This window comes from Canis lupus, chromosome 7 (genome assembly GCF_011100685.1).
Source record: "Canis lupus familiaris isolate Mischka breed German Shepherd chromosome 7, alternate assembly UU_Cfam_GSD_1.0, whole genome shotgun sequence".
NCBI classification, from domain to species: Eukaryota; Metazoa; Chordata; class Mammalia; order Carnivora; family Canidae; genus Canis; species Canis lupus.
The window spans coordinates 39,211,473-39,228,213 of NC_049228.1; the positions used below are offsets into that span (position 1 = coordinate 39,211,473).

At 56.5% G+C, this 16,741-nt stretch overlaps 1 long non-coding RNA gene and 1 pseudogene across 1 annotated transcript; one reads left to right on the forward strand and one right to left on the reverse strand.

Annotated features, from left to right (window-relative positions):
- Positions 1–1,952: 1,952 nt before the first annotated feature.
- Positions 1,953–11,585, reverse strand: LOC119876441. Its single transcript, XR_005362289.1, has 4 exons — positions 11,448–11,585; positions 7,762–7,890; positions 4,120–4,218; positions 1,953–3,246 (listed from the first exon to the last, which is right to left on the reverse strand). It is a non-coding gene; the product is annotated as an uncharacterized LOC119876441 (long non-coding RNA).
- Positions 7,257–12,892, forward strand: LOC119876440 (annotated as a pseudogene).
- The last annotated feature ends 3,849 nt before the right edge of the window (positions 12,893–16,741 follow it).

The window sequence follows — 16,741 nt, forward strand, 5'->3', positions numbered from 1 at the left end:
ACAGCCAACTCACATCCAATGCCACTTGCTGCTAGCATGGGCAGATGTTGCACACCTGCCATCAAGAGCAGAGCCAACAGTGGGGGCAGGGGGAGGCCGGCTTGGCCCCCGGGAGGTCCCTCCCCATTTGACCAGGTGGCAAGGCAGCACATGATAATGGGTTTAAGTTCTGGTCTCCTGCTGTAGGTTTGTTTGGCCCAGGAACAGTCCAGCCCCAGGTAGAAGGCTGGTTAATGCCCTAGGTTGTGCCAGTCTTTGCCCTAGGCCACTGACGCTGCTGCAGCTCTGGGGGCAGCTTTCCTCCTAAGCACCCTGCCCATGTCTTGGAGCGGAAGGGCTGCCTGTGGCCACGGTGGTTCCCTTGGGGCTGCAGCCAGTGTGTGTCCCATGCCTCTCTGGCTGCAGAGGGGCAGGTGCCAGATGAGCTCCCGCCAGTCGCTGCTCAGGTCCCAGCGGCCGTGCAAGCCCCAGAGGGGACGTGATGGTGGAGAACGTGGCCGCTGTCACAGTCTGCACACCTGCTGCCCACACAGGGCCGGTACCCCGTGCTCCGAGAGGGCACAGCACGCTGTGAGCACCTCCAGGTGTCAAACAGACCTGTGCACAGGGGCTGGAAGCCTCGTCCACACACTGGAGTAGACAACCACCACTTGGTCTCTGCATTCAGGGGCACAACACACACCACCTCCAAAAGCCCTCTGCCAGATGCTCTCAGGTAAAGCCCTCACGGGCAGGCAGGCAGACACAGTGCAGATGTGCTGGAAGGTTCCAGTGGGGTACCACGCCACGTGGAAGAGCCCTGTCACTGCTGTTCCACCCCACGGGTGGAAGGTAGTAAGTCTGGGCTGGCCCTAGGCACTAGGAGCAGGTGTCAGGGGCCCTGAATGCCGAGTCACAAGGAGCATGCAGGGTGGCCACCCTCCTTTCCCAGCAGCTTCTCGCAGTCTCAGTGTGCTGGAAGGTTGGCCCTCTGCCTACATGCCCAGGGCTGCTGGGTATGCCTCTGGAGCTCAACACCTGCAAGCACCCCCTGGCTGGGCATGACCTGGCCATCTGCCACCTGTGGCACCTCTGTCTCCAGACCATCGCCTCAGGCTACGCTCCCCCTGTGGCCCAGTTCCTTGTGGTTCATCTGCTGGCTCTCCTTACCTGGGGCTGCGTGAGCCCCTCACAGCTCCTCCCAGGACCCCCTAAAATAGTGTCCCTGCCCTCTCTCCTCCCTTGCCTGCATACGGGCCATGGAAGCAGCCTCACTACATGCAGCTCAGAGTCCGTCCCTCCTGCTCCCTGCTGTACCCAAAACCGCGTCTGAATTCCTTACAAGCCCTTGCAGGGTCTAGTCCAGCCTCTAGGCTGGGAGGCAGAGTGTGGCAGAGACCATCCATTGCTACCTGATAAGCCATTCCCAACACCAAAGGAAGGTAAAAGTTAGTAAGTAGGATTACATCACATTAAAAAGCTTCTGCACAGCAAAGGAAACAAACCAAAAAGGCAATCTACGGAATGGGCAAAAATATTTGCAAATCATACATCTGATGAGGGGCTAGTACCCAAAGTATATAAAGAACTCCTACAACTCCAGAGGATCAGAATAGACATGTCTCCAAAGAAAACATCCAGATGGCCAACAGACACATGAAAAGATGTTCATCATCACTGATCATCAGGGAGATGAGAATCAAAACCACAGTGGGATCCTACCTTGTACCTGTCAGAATGGCTAAAATAAGCAAAGTGGAAAAAAAAAATAAGCAAAGTGGAGACGACAGGTGTTGGCGAGGATGCAGAGAAAGGGGAGCCCTCCTGCACTGTTGGTGGGAATGCAAACTGGTGCCGTCACTGTGGAAAACAGTGTGGAGGTTCCTCAAAAAAATTAAAAAATAGGGACTCCTGGGTGGCTCAGTGGTTGAGCGCCTGCTTTTGGCCCAGGGTGTGATGCTGAGGTCCTGGGATCGAGTCCATTGGGCTCCCTGCCTGGAGCCTGCTTCTCCCTCTGCCTGTGCCTCTGCCTCTCTCTCTCTGTGTCTCTCATGAATAAGTAAATAAAATCTTTAAAAAATTTAACCGTCATAGATGTGTCCTCCTGACATTCCCTTGGCTGCCAGGGACATGACAGACACTTTGGAAATGGGACTTTTTCTCCCAGCTAAGCCAGGTCAAAGTGCTGACCCTTGGCTTCATCCCCCACGAAGAGGAAGGGGGTTGTGTGAGCATTTGTGCCTTCCCCGTCAGACCAGAAAGAGGTCGTTGCCAAGAGGAAGAGCTGGGAGTCAGATATCTGTTTTGTGTCCCATGTGTCACCCCCCTGACCCATTAACTTTACCACCTGGGCCAGCTTGTCATTCTCCTCAGAGGGGACCCCGTCCTGGGAGTGGGGAACAGGACGACGGTGAGGGTCAGCGTGAGACACCAGAGGCCAGGTGAGCGGCAGAGACTGTGTGGAGAGAGCCGACTCCGCTCTGTCGTATTCTTGGCCGTGGCCGGGCTCCGGTCATCTCCATTCTTTCAGCAAACAAGCATCCTTCCCAGTCGCCGTCCCCACTGTTCCCACCAGGTGCCCTTTGCCCTGCTCATTGGCCACAGCACCTGGGGTTTGCATGTGCGTCCGGGGAGTGGGCCGCCCGACACACTGGGCCTTCCAGGAGGGCGGGGGAGGCGCAAGGAGAGGACGGCCAGCGTCCCTGGGCAGGTGCTGCGGGTCGGCCCAGCGGTGGCAGGTGCAAGGGCCCCGCCCCCGACTGGCTGCCCTGGGTGGCGGCGCTCGGGTGCCCCTGGTGGCCACCAGCCCTTCTCGCCTCTTTCCCCGATGTGGCTTGCACTTGGCAGGTGCTACCTCCGTCCTCCGACAGTTAAGGAAACTGAGGCTAAGGTGTGTTTGGTGGAAAGGACTGAGATGGGACGTGCAGCCCGGCAGTTTCCACGGTCGGCACCGAGTCCAGGAGGGCTGACGGGACCCCAAGGTGCGTCCACGGGACGGTGTGTGCAGAGCCGTGCTGGACCCAGCTGACCCTCCCACCCCCAAGGGCGGTGCTGGGCCCTGGGTACCCCACTCTGTGGAAGCCACCAGCAAACCACAGCACGATCAGACTGAGTGGCCAGAATAGGGGAGGACCTGAGGGTGGAGGGGCTGTGAGGGGAGGAGGGTCCAGGCGCCTGGCTTCTGAGGCCGTGCAGTGTCCTTGTCTTGGGGACAGACATACCACGGGACCGAATCCCACCTGGGCATGTGACCAGGGAGCCGCAGGCCTGTGGGGGAGGACGAGGCGAGTGGGCAGATGCGTCCCAGTGCCTGGTGACTCGGGGCAGTGCCCTGATCCCCAGCAAGGGAGGAGGGAGGGAGTGCCCAGCAGGCAGGGGTGACTCCTGGGACAACCAGCTGGTTTGGTTTGCTGGTTATGCCCCTGGGTCTCCTCTGGGGGATTGCGTTTTGATTTCAGTGGAAGCATCTCTGTTGTGGACACTGAGGCCAGCAGGGGATGGGGGGCCCCATTCCTGATCCTGGTGCCCCGTCAGCTCGGGCCTAGGGGGGTCACCATCCCCTTGTGCAGTGTCAGGGAAACCGAGGCACAGGGCTTTGGAGGGGAGCAGGAGTGAGGGGAGCTGCCCCAGGGGAAGGAAAGGGGAGTGGGGGCCCATCAGAGGGCACATGTGGCCAGGCTCTCCGGCCTTGCCTCCTTCAGTCTCTGGCTGGAGGGGCAACAAGATGACCCTGACCATGGCTCCGAAGCTGGGGCCAAGCCCACCCTCAGGTTAGCCATCCGCCGACGACCCTCCCTGTGCTGGGCACACCCTTCTAGGTTGGTCCCAGCGGCCTGTCTAGACCCCAGCTAGGGGTGGAGTGGGGCTTGAGCTCCACAGCCCTGAGCCCTCCCGAGAGGCCACCCCTGCCCTGGGGAGGGGACTGGGGGCTGCAGGGCCCTCCTGGGTGGCCCTCCCAGTCTCCCACCTTTCTGGGCCATGGTGAGCAATGGGCTGAGGGCTCAGGTGGTCCCGTCCCTCTCGACTGGTGTCCCTGGGGCCCAAGCACAGCGCGTGCTCCGTGAGACTGGCTGGGGTGCTTGAGTGGAAGAGGCAGGATGGGAGCAGGGTGACAGTGCTGGCCCTGGGCTGCTCACTCACCTCCAACCTGTCCTCGCAGGAGTCCAGGCCTGGTGTGCGGGTCACGGACTGGCCACAGCGTCACTCTGCCCCCTGGTGTCCATCTCTCTCCTGGGTTGCCTGCAGTAGGGCCAGTTACAGGTTTAAGGGTGCTGGGGCCTCCCTTCCAGATATCTGGGTGCTCCCTGGGCAGAGAGCTCTAGGACCGCCACCCCTCTGTGCCCATCCCCACATTCTTCAGGCTTAGGGTCCCCAGGTGGGCACAAGGTGACAGTCACTGAAAACGGGCATTTATTTCTTTAAAAGACACTAAGAAGCAACCTGTTCTCATGTTGGTCCATATACGTGTTGTGGCATAAGCGCATCAGCTCGGGGGCTTTCGCTAAGTTCATTTGTCACCATCCTAGGCTGGAGTCCAAGCTGGTGGCTGGTCCCAAGCAGCCCTCATGTGGCTTAAGGGCCAGGGGAGCCTCTGTGACCTCTCTCACACGGCCACTAACCCCCCACTCATGACCCCTCACCGCCCAGAGGCTCCTCTTAACATCCCGTTGGGGGCTGGGGTTCAACCTACGAATCTGGGGGGCAGGGGGCCCACACACATTCTGTCCGCAGCAGCTCCGTGCGATGTACCTGAAGCCCTGACCTGGCGGCCGGTGCTGGGGGGTCTCCCTCCTTCCCTCGGGGAGCTCTCCCCCTGGGGACGCCCTTCAGGCCCCGCACCACCGCCCACCGGAGGCTGGGAAGGGATCTTGGGGCCAGATGCTGCCCCGGGGGGACCCGGGCTCTTCCATTTGCGGAGCAGGTGGCAGGAGTCGCCCAAGGTGCCCCAGCCGCGGCCACCTGGCAACTGGTGGGGAATCCAGAGCTCCTGACCCGCCCGTCTGGTGGAAACGCGGGCTCCAAGTGCCCGCCACCGAGCAGACCGCTTCGGCGCCTGCAAGGGACCTCCTTCCTCTGAGCCTCAGACGGAGGCCAAAGCGCCAAGCACTTGTTGAGCGCCACCTGCGTGCAGGTGCCGTGCGGGGTGCCGGCGCAGAGGGCAGCGGGGCAGGGCACCACCCCAGGTGCCAGCGGCCTCCGAGCCGCCCTGGTGCACGGCCGCGCTCCGCGAACACGGGAGCCCACCTCCCGGCTTCGCCACGGGCCGCACGCCCTTCTCCGACTGGCTGGTCCCATCTCTCCTCCGGCCGCACAACCTGACAGTCCTACTCTGGGCTCCCAGGGAGCATTTTGCGGCTGGTCCCCAAACTCCCCAGCGAGGCTGGTGTAAGAGCAAGTGCGGCCCCCCTGCCCCCCGCCGCCCCGGCCAGCCCTGGGGGCTGGGGCCCCAACCAGGTGGCGCCAAGCAGCTTTCCTGAGCCAGGAGGAGCCCGTTCCTCAGCAGGAGGGAAGGGGTCACCCTGGGGCTTCACCACAGACGTGTCCTTGGGGGACCCCCACCTGCATTAACAGAGGGATGGGGGCCCTGGATTGGCCAGCCGGGTAACCGGGTGTCCCCACCCACAGAACGGAGGCCGCAAAGCCACATCCAGTATGGGCAGGTTGGCTCCTTCCCCGGGCCCTCCCTGACCTGTACACGGCTGTCCTCCACCCGTGTCTTCATGGGCTTCCCTGCCTCTGTGTCTGCGTCTAGACCCCCTCCTGGGAGGACGCTGGTCATATGGGATTCAGGCCACCCCCAGGACCTCCCTGCCCCTGGACCACCTCCCGGCCACAAAGTCCATTTCAGCCCCTGTGCCTTCTCCAGGGAATGGGCCAGGTCTGATTAAGAGGAGGAGATTGGCCTTCCCGGGACCGCCTCCACCTGGGAGCCCACCCAAAGTTGCCTCATTAGAACAGGGTACACTCGTCACCTAGGAAATGGGAAGGGTTCCGGGGGCCCTGCCTGTGTCAGGAGCCAGGGGCAGAGACCAACAGATGTTTGCTGTGACCTCACAGCCCCCATCTCCAAAGGAGGCCACATGTCAGGGTGCTGGGGCTCAGATATCACATATGGATTTCAGAGTGGGACACAAACCGACCCCCCAGCCATCCCAGCTCCAAGATACTTATCTAGCAGAAGTATTTCCCGAACAAAGTACAGGACGTAGCCGGACGGCACTGAGGCCTGTTCACCCATCAGGAAAGCCCACTGGGGAATGTTCTGGCAGAGACCCGAATGAAACCGAGGTGAGCAGCGCAGACCTGGAGGGAGGTGTAGGCAGGGGCGCAGCAGGTGCAAGGGCCCTGGGGGAGGAAGCGCCCAAGGGCCAGTGCGCTGTAGCCTGGATGTTGCTGTGAGCTCCTTACCGGCACCTGCTGGGCCCTGCCTGTGATTTACTAGGTGGTGAAGTGGACACAGGTTTGTCGTCCTGGAGAAGCCCTCGGGGTGTTGCCGTACTCCCTCCTCCTTCTGGAATTATCTACACGCAGTGCATGCAGGGGGTTCAACTCCCAGTCTTAGAGGTGGAGCTGGGAAGCCCCTGGGGTCACCAGGTGCAAACCCCTCCTGCCACTGCCCGATAACCCCTCCAGGCCTCTCTCAGGGCCTCATCTGAGGAGCACACAGTCCTTCCCGGCTGCACGGAGGTGCCTGGTTTTCCGTTCCGTGTGTTTCTGGAAGGAGCCCAAGGAGCAGGTGCGCCCAGGCCCGTGGCCATTCCTTCTCAGAGAGGGGCCTCCCACCCGGACCTCTGGCTCTGACCCCCCTTCCAGTCCTCCCTCCGCTCTCCCTGCAGGCGTGGAGCTCCCGTCCATCCTGAGCTGAAGCTCAAGTTCCTTTCTTCCGGTTTGGAAGAGCAAGCAAGAGAGAGAAGGAACGATTAGCCCGGTCCTGTCCTCGGGGCCAGGAAGCTCCCCTGCTCTTCTGCAGGTGGGATGGTTGGTCCAGACCTTGACCCCGAGGAGCCCCTTGTCACCTCCCAGCGGCCTTGGAGAGCCCCCAGCCCTCTCTGTGTGGCACCTTGATCCCCAGGCCTCCCGGGACAGGACGCAGGGGGCCCCAGCCGCAGGGGCAGGGGAAGGTCTCTGGGCAGCTCCACTGCACACCGGCCTCCACCCTGACACAGAAGTCAGGCAGGAAACGGGTGGCCAGCCGCAGAGAGGGCGGCTCCCTGCAGGCTCAGCGGTTGGTTTACGGTCCTGCACCAGGGACACAGTGACTTTGCTCTGCGCCCCTCTTCTGGTGGCTTTGAGTGGCAGAACTTGGAGAGATGGGACATCAGATTTGATCAGAAGGCCCTGTGTGAAGTTGGTTCTTATCTGACTTTGGTGCCCTGGCTCCAGCCGGGCCTGCAGCCCTCTCCCCCCACCGTGCCAAGGTCCAGGAGAGCGACACGGCCCCTGCATCACTCCCAGCACCTGCTGTGGCCCAGGCAGAGGCCCCAGGCCTTTCACTTATGTGTGGCTGAGAAGAGGAAATGGGTGGCCATGTAAACAGTTATACGCACAGGTGTGTGACAGTAGCCCATCTGCCTCTTCCTGCCTGTCCTCCCCGGTGACTTGTCAGGTGTTTGGGAGGGGACACATTCGGGGTGGCCGCCCAGTTCCTGATGGAGGCCACAGCAGAGCGGTGGAGAGATTCCTGACTCTGTGTCCTGACTGTGTGGTCTTTGGTGAGTTACTCGACCTCTCTGTGCCTTGGTCCCACATCTGTAGACTGGGGGTAACGACGATAATGCCTACCTCACCAGGTTGCCGTGACGATTAAACAGCCCACGTAGAATGGTCAGCTCTGTGCTTGGCACATGGCAAGTGCCCACGGGGCCCTGCTGGTGTGAGTGCTCTGGTGAGGCCCCAGGCCCAGGGGAGATGCTGCAGAGAGAGCAAAGGGGGCTCTGCTGGGCTCTCGCTGGCGTCCCCATGCCCGGACACCATGCCACATTTAGATCTTTTCTGCTCACTCATCCTCCTCCCGACGAATTGCCTTTTGGGGTAAAAGTGAGGGTCTCCATCACTCGCGTGGCCACCTAACAACACTGTGATGCTGAAATGTGAAAGCCGCGAACTTCGTTTTCTAAACTAAATTAATCTGACTCAAGCCTGCACCTCCCTGAGGGGGATCATCCACGTTCAGTTTCTGGGGACCCCTTCTGGTTCATGGGGACACTGAGGCTTTCGGGGGGGCACGCCTGGGCTATATAGTCCTGTGCAGCCATTGCCACTCCCTCTGCTCCCTGAGCATCACCCGCCCCCCAGGGTCTCCCTGGCCTGCCACAGGTCGGCACAGTGGTCCCCTGCTCTGCTCTGGCCCCAGGAAACCCTGCGGGCTCACCCACAGAGGGGACATTGCCGCATCCCCTGGGCAGCCTGGCCTTCCCTCTGGAGGAGCCTAGGTGCCCCCATCACTGGGCCCCAGGAACCCCAGAACCCAGGGGTTCTTCTTGGGCTGGGCACCCCCAAAGCACAGAGAAGCCGCTCCCATCTCCCTCCCGTCCCTCCTTCTCCCTCTGAGAGCCTGGCCAAGGGACACAAAGCCTGTGTGTCCTTCCCAGTGGGAGGAGGGGACGTTCCTCTCATTGTGTTCCTTCTGTGCAGACAGTTCATTTTACAGCCATCCTGCTGTTCGCTTGCAGCTGAACATGTCTCAGGGAGGTGCCGGGGTTCAGGGGGTGAGTCCCGAGTCCTGGGTAGCCCATGGGGGACATGTGGGCACTAGTCCGGGAGGCACCCCCACGCCCCCTGGGCTCACCAGAGAGATGAGGCTTCCTATTTCCTGCCCCAAGCCTGGGAGCCTGGGCTGACCCCGCGTGGTCCTGTCACTGTTTCAGATCTTACTTCCTGTCCCCGCCAGGCCCCCATGTCGTCTGAACCGCAAGGCTCGGGTGTCCCTCCCAGGCCTCTAGGGCCTGCTCTCAGGGACACCCAGATCCCCCTGGGGATCAGTACTGCCGCTTCTCTTTGCAGCATTTACAGAGGCCACATTCACAGGCCCAGGCCTCTTGCCAGCTCCATCCAGGCCGCGTGGCTCCCTTTGCCTGGGAGCTGCCGCCCAGTGGACTCTGCTGGTGGTGCTGGTCTCTGGGGCCTGCAGCCAGGCAGCCCCCCACTCTGCAGCCACGCCCCTCCCCCCATCTCTGTGGCCCCCCTACCTCGCAGCCACACCCCTCTGGCCCCCACTGCCTGCCGCTTCCTCCTTCAGGATGCGGGGTGGGCTTGCAGGCGGGGGCCCGGGTCTGGACAGATGCCCAGACCAGCCTCCACAGGCTTGTCAACAAGAGGAACAAAGAAATTGCTCAGAATTTTCAGACCTGAGCAGATCCCAAGATGACGTCTTTTATTTTTCAGCCAAGAAGAAATTCCAGTGGTCAAGCTTTATTTTCAACTCAGTGGACGCAGACATTTTAATTTAAGGGGAAGATATGGGGTCCTTGTGTCTCTACCTCCTCGGCCCTTCTCCACGAGAGGTTATGACGCAGTGACATCTTCCTCCTAAGTAGAATGACCTCAGACTCCTTCCCAACCCAGGGCCTCAGGCAGCCACTGCTGGTGGGGGATCCTTCAGCCATTCCTGTAAAGCCAAGCCCCCCTCGGTCCTGACCAGCCCCGCTCAGGTCGGCACCTGCCCCCACGGGGGGCAGCCACAGGTGGTCGCCTGTCCCCCAGCCTGTGCCCTGCCTCCAGCCCCACTCAGTCCCAGTGGCCTGCAGGGCGCAGGCAAGGCCTGGTCCACTCATTCTTGCTCAGGGGTGAAAGACTGTCTACAGCAGGGGGCGGCAAACCTTCTCTGCAGAGTCAGGTGCACAGACTTGAGGTGCGCTTGCCCGCTGCAACGGTAGGCGGGACGGTGTTCCAATAAAAGTTTATTGACACAACCTGTGCCAGGTGGGGGGTGGGGAGTGGTTTATGCCCTCCCCCATGCCAGCCAGGATCCCAGGGCCTCCGTCTGGGACGGTCCCTCCGTCCCTCCCATGCTCCCTGCCCCCAGAGCCCAACTGCATGTGCCCCATCCGCCTGTCCTGTCTGCACCCTGCGCCCCTGGACCTGGCCTGCTGGGTTCCCCAGTCTCCTCTGCCCAGATGGCCCACCTTGTGCTCCCTGGGCTGGAGGGAGGGGAGGTGCAGGGGCGGGCAGGGGGACACCTCCTCAGGGTTCGGGGCTGCAGGGGAGAGGGATGCTGGCCAATACCCCTGGACATGGCTCCCCCAGACCCCAGCACACCGCGTGGAGGGAGCGGTGGGGCTTATAGAGCCATAGGAGGGTTTTCCTCAGGGAGTTTATTTTTAGCAGATTGTTTCGTGTGTCTTTGGCCAGTTGGGTTTTTATGTGCCTGAATGCAGCCCCTCTGGCCCCTCTGAGCTTCCCCTGCCCGCCTATCCCATACCTCGCCCCCAGCACCCCCAAGCACCCCCACACCTGCCCCCCAGCCCCCCTACCTGCCCTCCAGCCCCCCAACCTCACACCTGCCTCTGGCCCCTCCCCAACTGCCCCTCTGCTCCCCCACTTGCCCTCTGCCCCCCCACCCCACACCTGCCCCCAACCACCCCCACACCTGCCCCCCAGTCCCCCCACTCCCCACCCACCCCCCAGTCCCCAGCAGAAGTCCAGAATTCTGGAGACCGGGAAGGGGGCAGGAAGGAACCCTGGATGTAGGGTGGAACCCAGAAACCCCTCTGAGCCTCAGTTTCACAGCACAAAACGTGTGCCCTTCTTGCAGAGTCACGGGAAGAAGAAATAAAGGAGGAGGTGCCCTATGGGGCCACCGCACAGGTGAGCACTCAGTAAGCAGGAGCCACCTGCATGTCCAGTGACTCCATCCTTGGGATCCACCTCCCCCTGGATCCTGCTCCCAGTCCTGCCTGGATCCCTCACTGCCACAGCCTGGACACGGACCTTTGTCATTTCCACCCAAAATGACCTCAATACCTCCCTACCTTTACCCTCCTGCTCTCCCTGCTCCAGTCCGGCTGGAGACCGCCTTAAAAACACAACAGCGGGGGGGCCCCTGGGTGGCTTAGGCAATTAAACATCCACGCTCGGGTGCGTGGGGGGCCCCCGCGGGCCGGTGCGCCTGGCAGCTGCCTCTCACTTCCCCACCGAGCAGCTGACCTTGCCTTCCCGCACCGCCGCGCCCTGGACGTACCTGGAGTACCGGGGAATTGTTGGTGAGGACGATGGAGGGAAACTTTTTACTCCTGAGGAATATGAAGAATACCAAAAAACAAACAAACAAACAAACAAACAAACAAAAAACAAACCCACCCATTACTGATGCACTTGCAGAACAGGTTATTTGTGAGCTGGCCATCACCAACTGGAATGGATTGTAAGCTTGTGGGGCCAGAGACACTGTGTTTTTGTACACATAGGTATACACAACATAAAACTGACTTTGAAACGATTCCACAGCCGGCTGCTCCCGCAGGACTTACCTCTTCGTCCCTCTGGGGCGGGGATGCGGCCCATTCGCTGCAGGTGCAAGCACTTTGTGGCTCAGCACAGCACTGCGCCAGGCTTTATATGCAACGTCTGTTCCAAGTGTTCAGGATTCCATAGTTGCTTCGCTTGTGCTTGCGGTCAGCCTGCATATGCTCATGACACAGTAGTGGAACCTAAGCACCAAAGACTGGCTCAGGGCAAACCAGTGGGACAGGATGTTCCTTGTGCAGCGATGGGAGGCTGAACTGGCTTCAGCCCACTGGCAGAAGGCTACGTGCGATGAGATGACAGTGGGCTTGGTGCGCCTTCAATTGGACTTTTAGACTCTCCGGTTACAGCCATGGACCACCCATTTCTAACAGCATTACAAGCATCATCTCGTTCTTCTCCAGGAACACGGACAGATGTAGGTACGAGTAGCCAAGTTTCCTCCATAAAGAGACCTGCGGAGGATGACACGGCTTTCTTTGAAAGACAATACCAAGAAAAGATAAAGATGAAAAAGGTTGCTAAGAAGAAAGGAAAGGCACCATTGCCATCAAGTACAAAAGCTTCATGAAGAGTACTGGGAAAATTAAAACCATCATCCAAATAGGCCTTGTTTGTTTAAATATAATAATAGACTTTATTTTCTCTCAAATTATTAAGTTCTCTTACTATGTAAAAATGTCATTTTGATTGCTTCCTATATTTAAACAAGTGAAAATACTTTACATTACTTTTGCCAACATTCATGATTTAATATTTTGTATATGCTTTTTGTCTCTCTGAACAAATGAGGTTATTTTCATATTGGTCAAAGCCTGAAAATACAGTAACTGTTTTTAGTCTGTCACAATTTAACTTTTTGAGGCTATTTAAAAAATTAAACATGTTATTGAGGGTTTTGAACAAATATATAAGGAGGGAGCACTGTTTAAAAATAGTAAGTTAAAATATCTATTTTTATTTGTCAAACTTTGTAATCTTGATTTATGTTTTTAAATAAAAATTGTATTTAAAATTTAAAAAAAAATCCACTCTCACCGTGGAGTATGCCTGAGACTCTCCTCTCCCTCTGCTCCTCCCTCCTGTACTCCTTTTCTCTCTCTCTCAAATATAGGTAAAGCTTTAGAAAAAACCAGCTTTATTGAGATATATAATTCACATATGTGTACTTCATTCATTTAAAATGTATAATCAGTGGTTTGTAATGTGTAGTATATTCACAGTGTGCAACCATCACCACAACCAACTTCAGAACTTTGCTATCCCCCCAAAAAGAAGCCCCATGACCCTGACAGTCACTCTCCATTTCTGCATCTACCCCCAGCCCTAGGCAATCACAATCTACTTTCTGTATATATGGATTCACCTGTTCCAGACATTTTATTTATTTTTAAAAAAGATTTTATTTATTTATTCATGAGAGACACAGAGAGAGAGAGAGAGGCAGAGACACAGGCAGAGGGAGAAGCAGGCTCCATGCAGGCAGCTTGACATGGGACTCGATCCTGGGTCTCTAGGATCACGCCCTGGGCTGACGGCGGCGCTAAACCGCTGGGCCACCCGGGCTGCCCTGGACATTTTATATTAATGGAATCATACACTGTGTGGTCTTTTGCGACTGGCTTCTTTCACTCAGCCTGATGTTTTTAAGTATCATCCACAATGTACCATGTTTTCACCCCTTTTTCTGGCCCATAATACTCCATGTACGGATATGCTGCATCTCCTTTAGCCATTCGCCAGGGGATGGACTGGGCACCATATGTTTTTTCTTCTTTTCGCTGTTCTGCATAAAGCTGCTATGAAATTTACGTACAAGTGTTTGTATGGACATACATTTTCATTTCTCCATATACCTCCATATACCTAGGGGTCATATGGTAACCAAAGGTTTAACTTTTGAGGAACTATTTCCCAAAGTGACTGCACCATTTTACAGTCCTCTCTGTACAGCATGAGGGTTGTTTTCTCCACATCCTTGTCCACACTTGGTATTTCTCTGTCTCTTGTCTTTCTGTCTTTCTTTCTTCTTTCCTTTCCTTTCTTTTCCTTCCTTCCTTCCTTCCTTCCTTCCTTCCTTCCTTCCTTCCTTCCTTCCTTCCTCTGTACTTGGTGAGTGTGAAGTGGTGTGGCTTTGATTCACATTTTTCCGACACCAATGATGTATTTTTTCATATGCTTATTGACCCTTGGTATGTCTTCTTTGGAGTCTATTCAGATCTTTTGCCCATTCTAAAATCAGATTATTTATCTTCTTATTATTGAATTGTAAGCATTCTTTACGTATTTTTAAAACAAGTCTGTTAATAGATACTTGATTTGGAAAACGTTTCCCCATTCTATGGGTTGTAGTCTCACTTTCTTGATAGTGTCCTTTAATGGCTTTTAGAAAGTACAAACACTTTTAATTTTGATGAAGTCCAGTTTAGTTATGATTTCCCTTTGGTTGTTAATGCTTTCGGTAGGAAACCATTGCCTCATCTGATCTCACAAAATTTATGACTATATTTTCCTGTTAAATTTATCATTCCAAAAAAAAAAAAGATTTATCATTCCAGCTCTTGATCCACTTGGAGCTAATTTTTACATATGGTGTGAGGTAGGGGTCCGACTTCATTCTTTTGCACTTTGGTATCCAGTTGTCCCGGCGCCATTTGTTGCAAAGACTGTTCTTTCTCTATTGAGTTGTATTGACACCCGTGTCAAAAATCAATTGACTGTAAATGTGAGGGTATATTTCTGGACTTAATCCCATCTAATCGGTCTATATGTCTGTCCCTGTGCTGGTAACACAGTCTTGAGTACTATAGAGAATAAGTTTGGGAATCAAAAAGTGTGAATTCTCCACTTTGTTCTTTTCCAGGATTTTTGGGGGGCTCTTCTGGGTCCCTTGAACACAAAAATAATAATCTGGGTCATTCCTTTGCTTAAAGATCATGAGGGCAAGACTTGAAGAAGAGAGGGAGAGAGACAGAGTATCTGGGAAGGGTTCTAGAAGAGAGGGCGGCATGTACAAAGGCCCTGAAGTAGAAGCCAATAGCAAAGAGGCCAGGGTGGCTGGAGCTGAGTGAGCAGAGAGGATAAGGCAGGGGATGAGGCCAGTGAAGGGCAGAGGGGAAGGCAGATTTGGAGGGGCTTTGTGCAGCACTGTGAAAGATGGGAAGCAGACGACTGACCTGGCCTCATGTTTTCAGAAGAGAAAATCAGTTGGTGGCTGCATGGAAAGCAGCCTACAGGGCAAGAATGGAAGAAGGGGGCCAGTTAGGAGGCTGTGGAGTTCAGATGGGCAGAAGAGCCTGGCTTCTGGCTCCATCCACTCTGCCTTCTAGCAGCCCCGGCAGGCACCTCTGCACCACCTGTTTGCGTGCTTGTACAGAGTGAGTGAGAAGTATCTTTTCCTTTTCCCCATTGGTTATTGTGATGATCAGAGGAGACATTGCAGATGAGTGGTCACCAAAAGCTACCAAGGGCTGAGTGCCCTGGAAATTCAGGGACTTTCCTTCTTCCCCTGCCAAGCTTCTACACATGGAACAGCCCGTTGCTTTGATTCAGTGGTAGTTGTATTTCCATCCATGCGGGCACCATCACTGGGGTCCCTTCCTTGGGAAGGCATCCCAGAGGGGCCAGTCCAGTCTCAGGGCCTCCCCTAGGGTGCTGTTGTGCTAGGAGTCCACCCCAGTCTCTGAATCCTGCCTGAGGCACTGTGGACAACCAGGCAAGGGCTCTGGGAGATGGCTGGGCACCAAGGTCCAGGCCCCCTGCCCCTAGGGGGCTGTTTGGTTTTGCTTTGTTCTCTATTTTGCATGAGACCCCTAAATCAGCAACTCAGGCAGAGAGGGAGGTGGTGTAGGTATGGAAGGAGTAGTGACCGCCTCTGCCCTTTTGGGAAGTGTTTTCTTTGGTCACAGCCTTACTATTGAAAACATTCTCAGAAGGAATGTCTTTATTTTTAATTTTTTTGTTTTTTAAAAGATTTTATTTATTTATTCATGAGACACAGAGAGAGGCAGAGACATAGGCAGAGGGAGAAGCAGGCTCCCTGCAGGAAGCCTGATGCAGGACTCGATCCCAGGACCCCAGGATTACAACCTGAGCCGAAGGCAGACATTCCACCACAGAGCCACCCAGGCATCCCAGGAGAAATCTCTTTCACCTGGATTCATGTGGGTGGCACAAGGCAGGACTGGGGCGCCAGAAGTATTCAACTGCTAGAGAAGGAGGTCGTCAGAAGCCCCTGGCAAATTGCACCAGGGAAATCTCCAAAGGGCTTGCAGGGACTGACCTCCCGGACCTGATGGGTCCCGTTGTGAGGTCCCCACTCTGTGGCCCACTGCCACCCCTGTCTCTCCTGAGGCTGTGGCCAGGCTGTAGCCCAGCACCTGCACACACAGGTGCTCCACAGATGTTGGCCTGAGTGAGCAGACCTTGGTTCACTATTGATCCACAAGACCTGAGGTCCCCTTCCCTGGTGTCCCGAGGGCTGCACTCCTTCCTGGAGGCTCACTGCACCAAGACTGGGCCAGGGCTTGCCAGGCCATCCACTGCAGGGCGCTGACGGTAGTATCGGCTTGCAGGCAACAACATTTTGGATATTAAAAGTGTCTCTGCAATGAACCCTTTAATGTACGGGATGAGTACTGGCCCCGGGAAGGAGTCTTTTCCCAAACGTTCCAGAGACAGCAAGGGCCCTGATGCAGAAGGACCTGCTCCTCGCTGGGCTGGGCTCCCCAACTCCCCAGCTCCCCAACCACCCAGCACTCTGCAGAGCTCCCCCAGGAGGTCCCTTCAGCCAGGCTCCAAAGGTTGGGGGCTGGGGGTCTCTGCAGACGTACCTCCCTCCCCATATATAAACAATCCCTTCACCCCATGCAAAACAGCATCGTTCTCCTGGATCTTTATTTTTTAATTTTTATTTTTTAAAAGATTTTATTTATTTATTCATGAGAGACACACACACAGAGAGGCAGAGACACAGGCAGAGGGAGAAGTAGGCTCCATGTAGGGACCCCAAAGTAGAACTCAATCTCAGGACTCCAGGATCAGGCCCTGGGCTGAAGGCAGCACTAAACTGCTGAGCCACCCGGGCTGCCCATCCTCCTGCATCTTTAGCCCCGTGTTTATGCACAGCAGCCCCAGAGGCACAGCCCGCAAGCAGGTGTCTCTGTTCTCAGAAGTCAGTAGGGTCGGGCCTATCAGGCCGGGGGACAGCTTCCAGGACACACCCAGCAGCTGGGTAGAGGTGACCCCCCCTCAGCTAAGCTCCCCATGTGGCCTCTGGAGGCCATCTGCCCCAGACCCT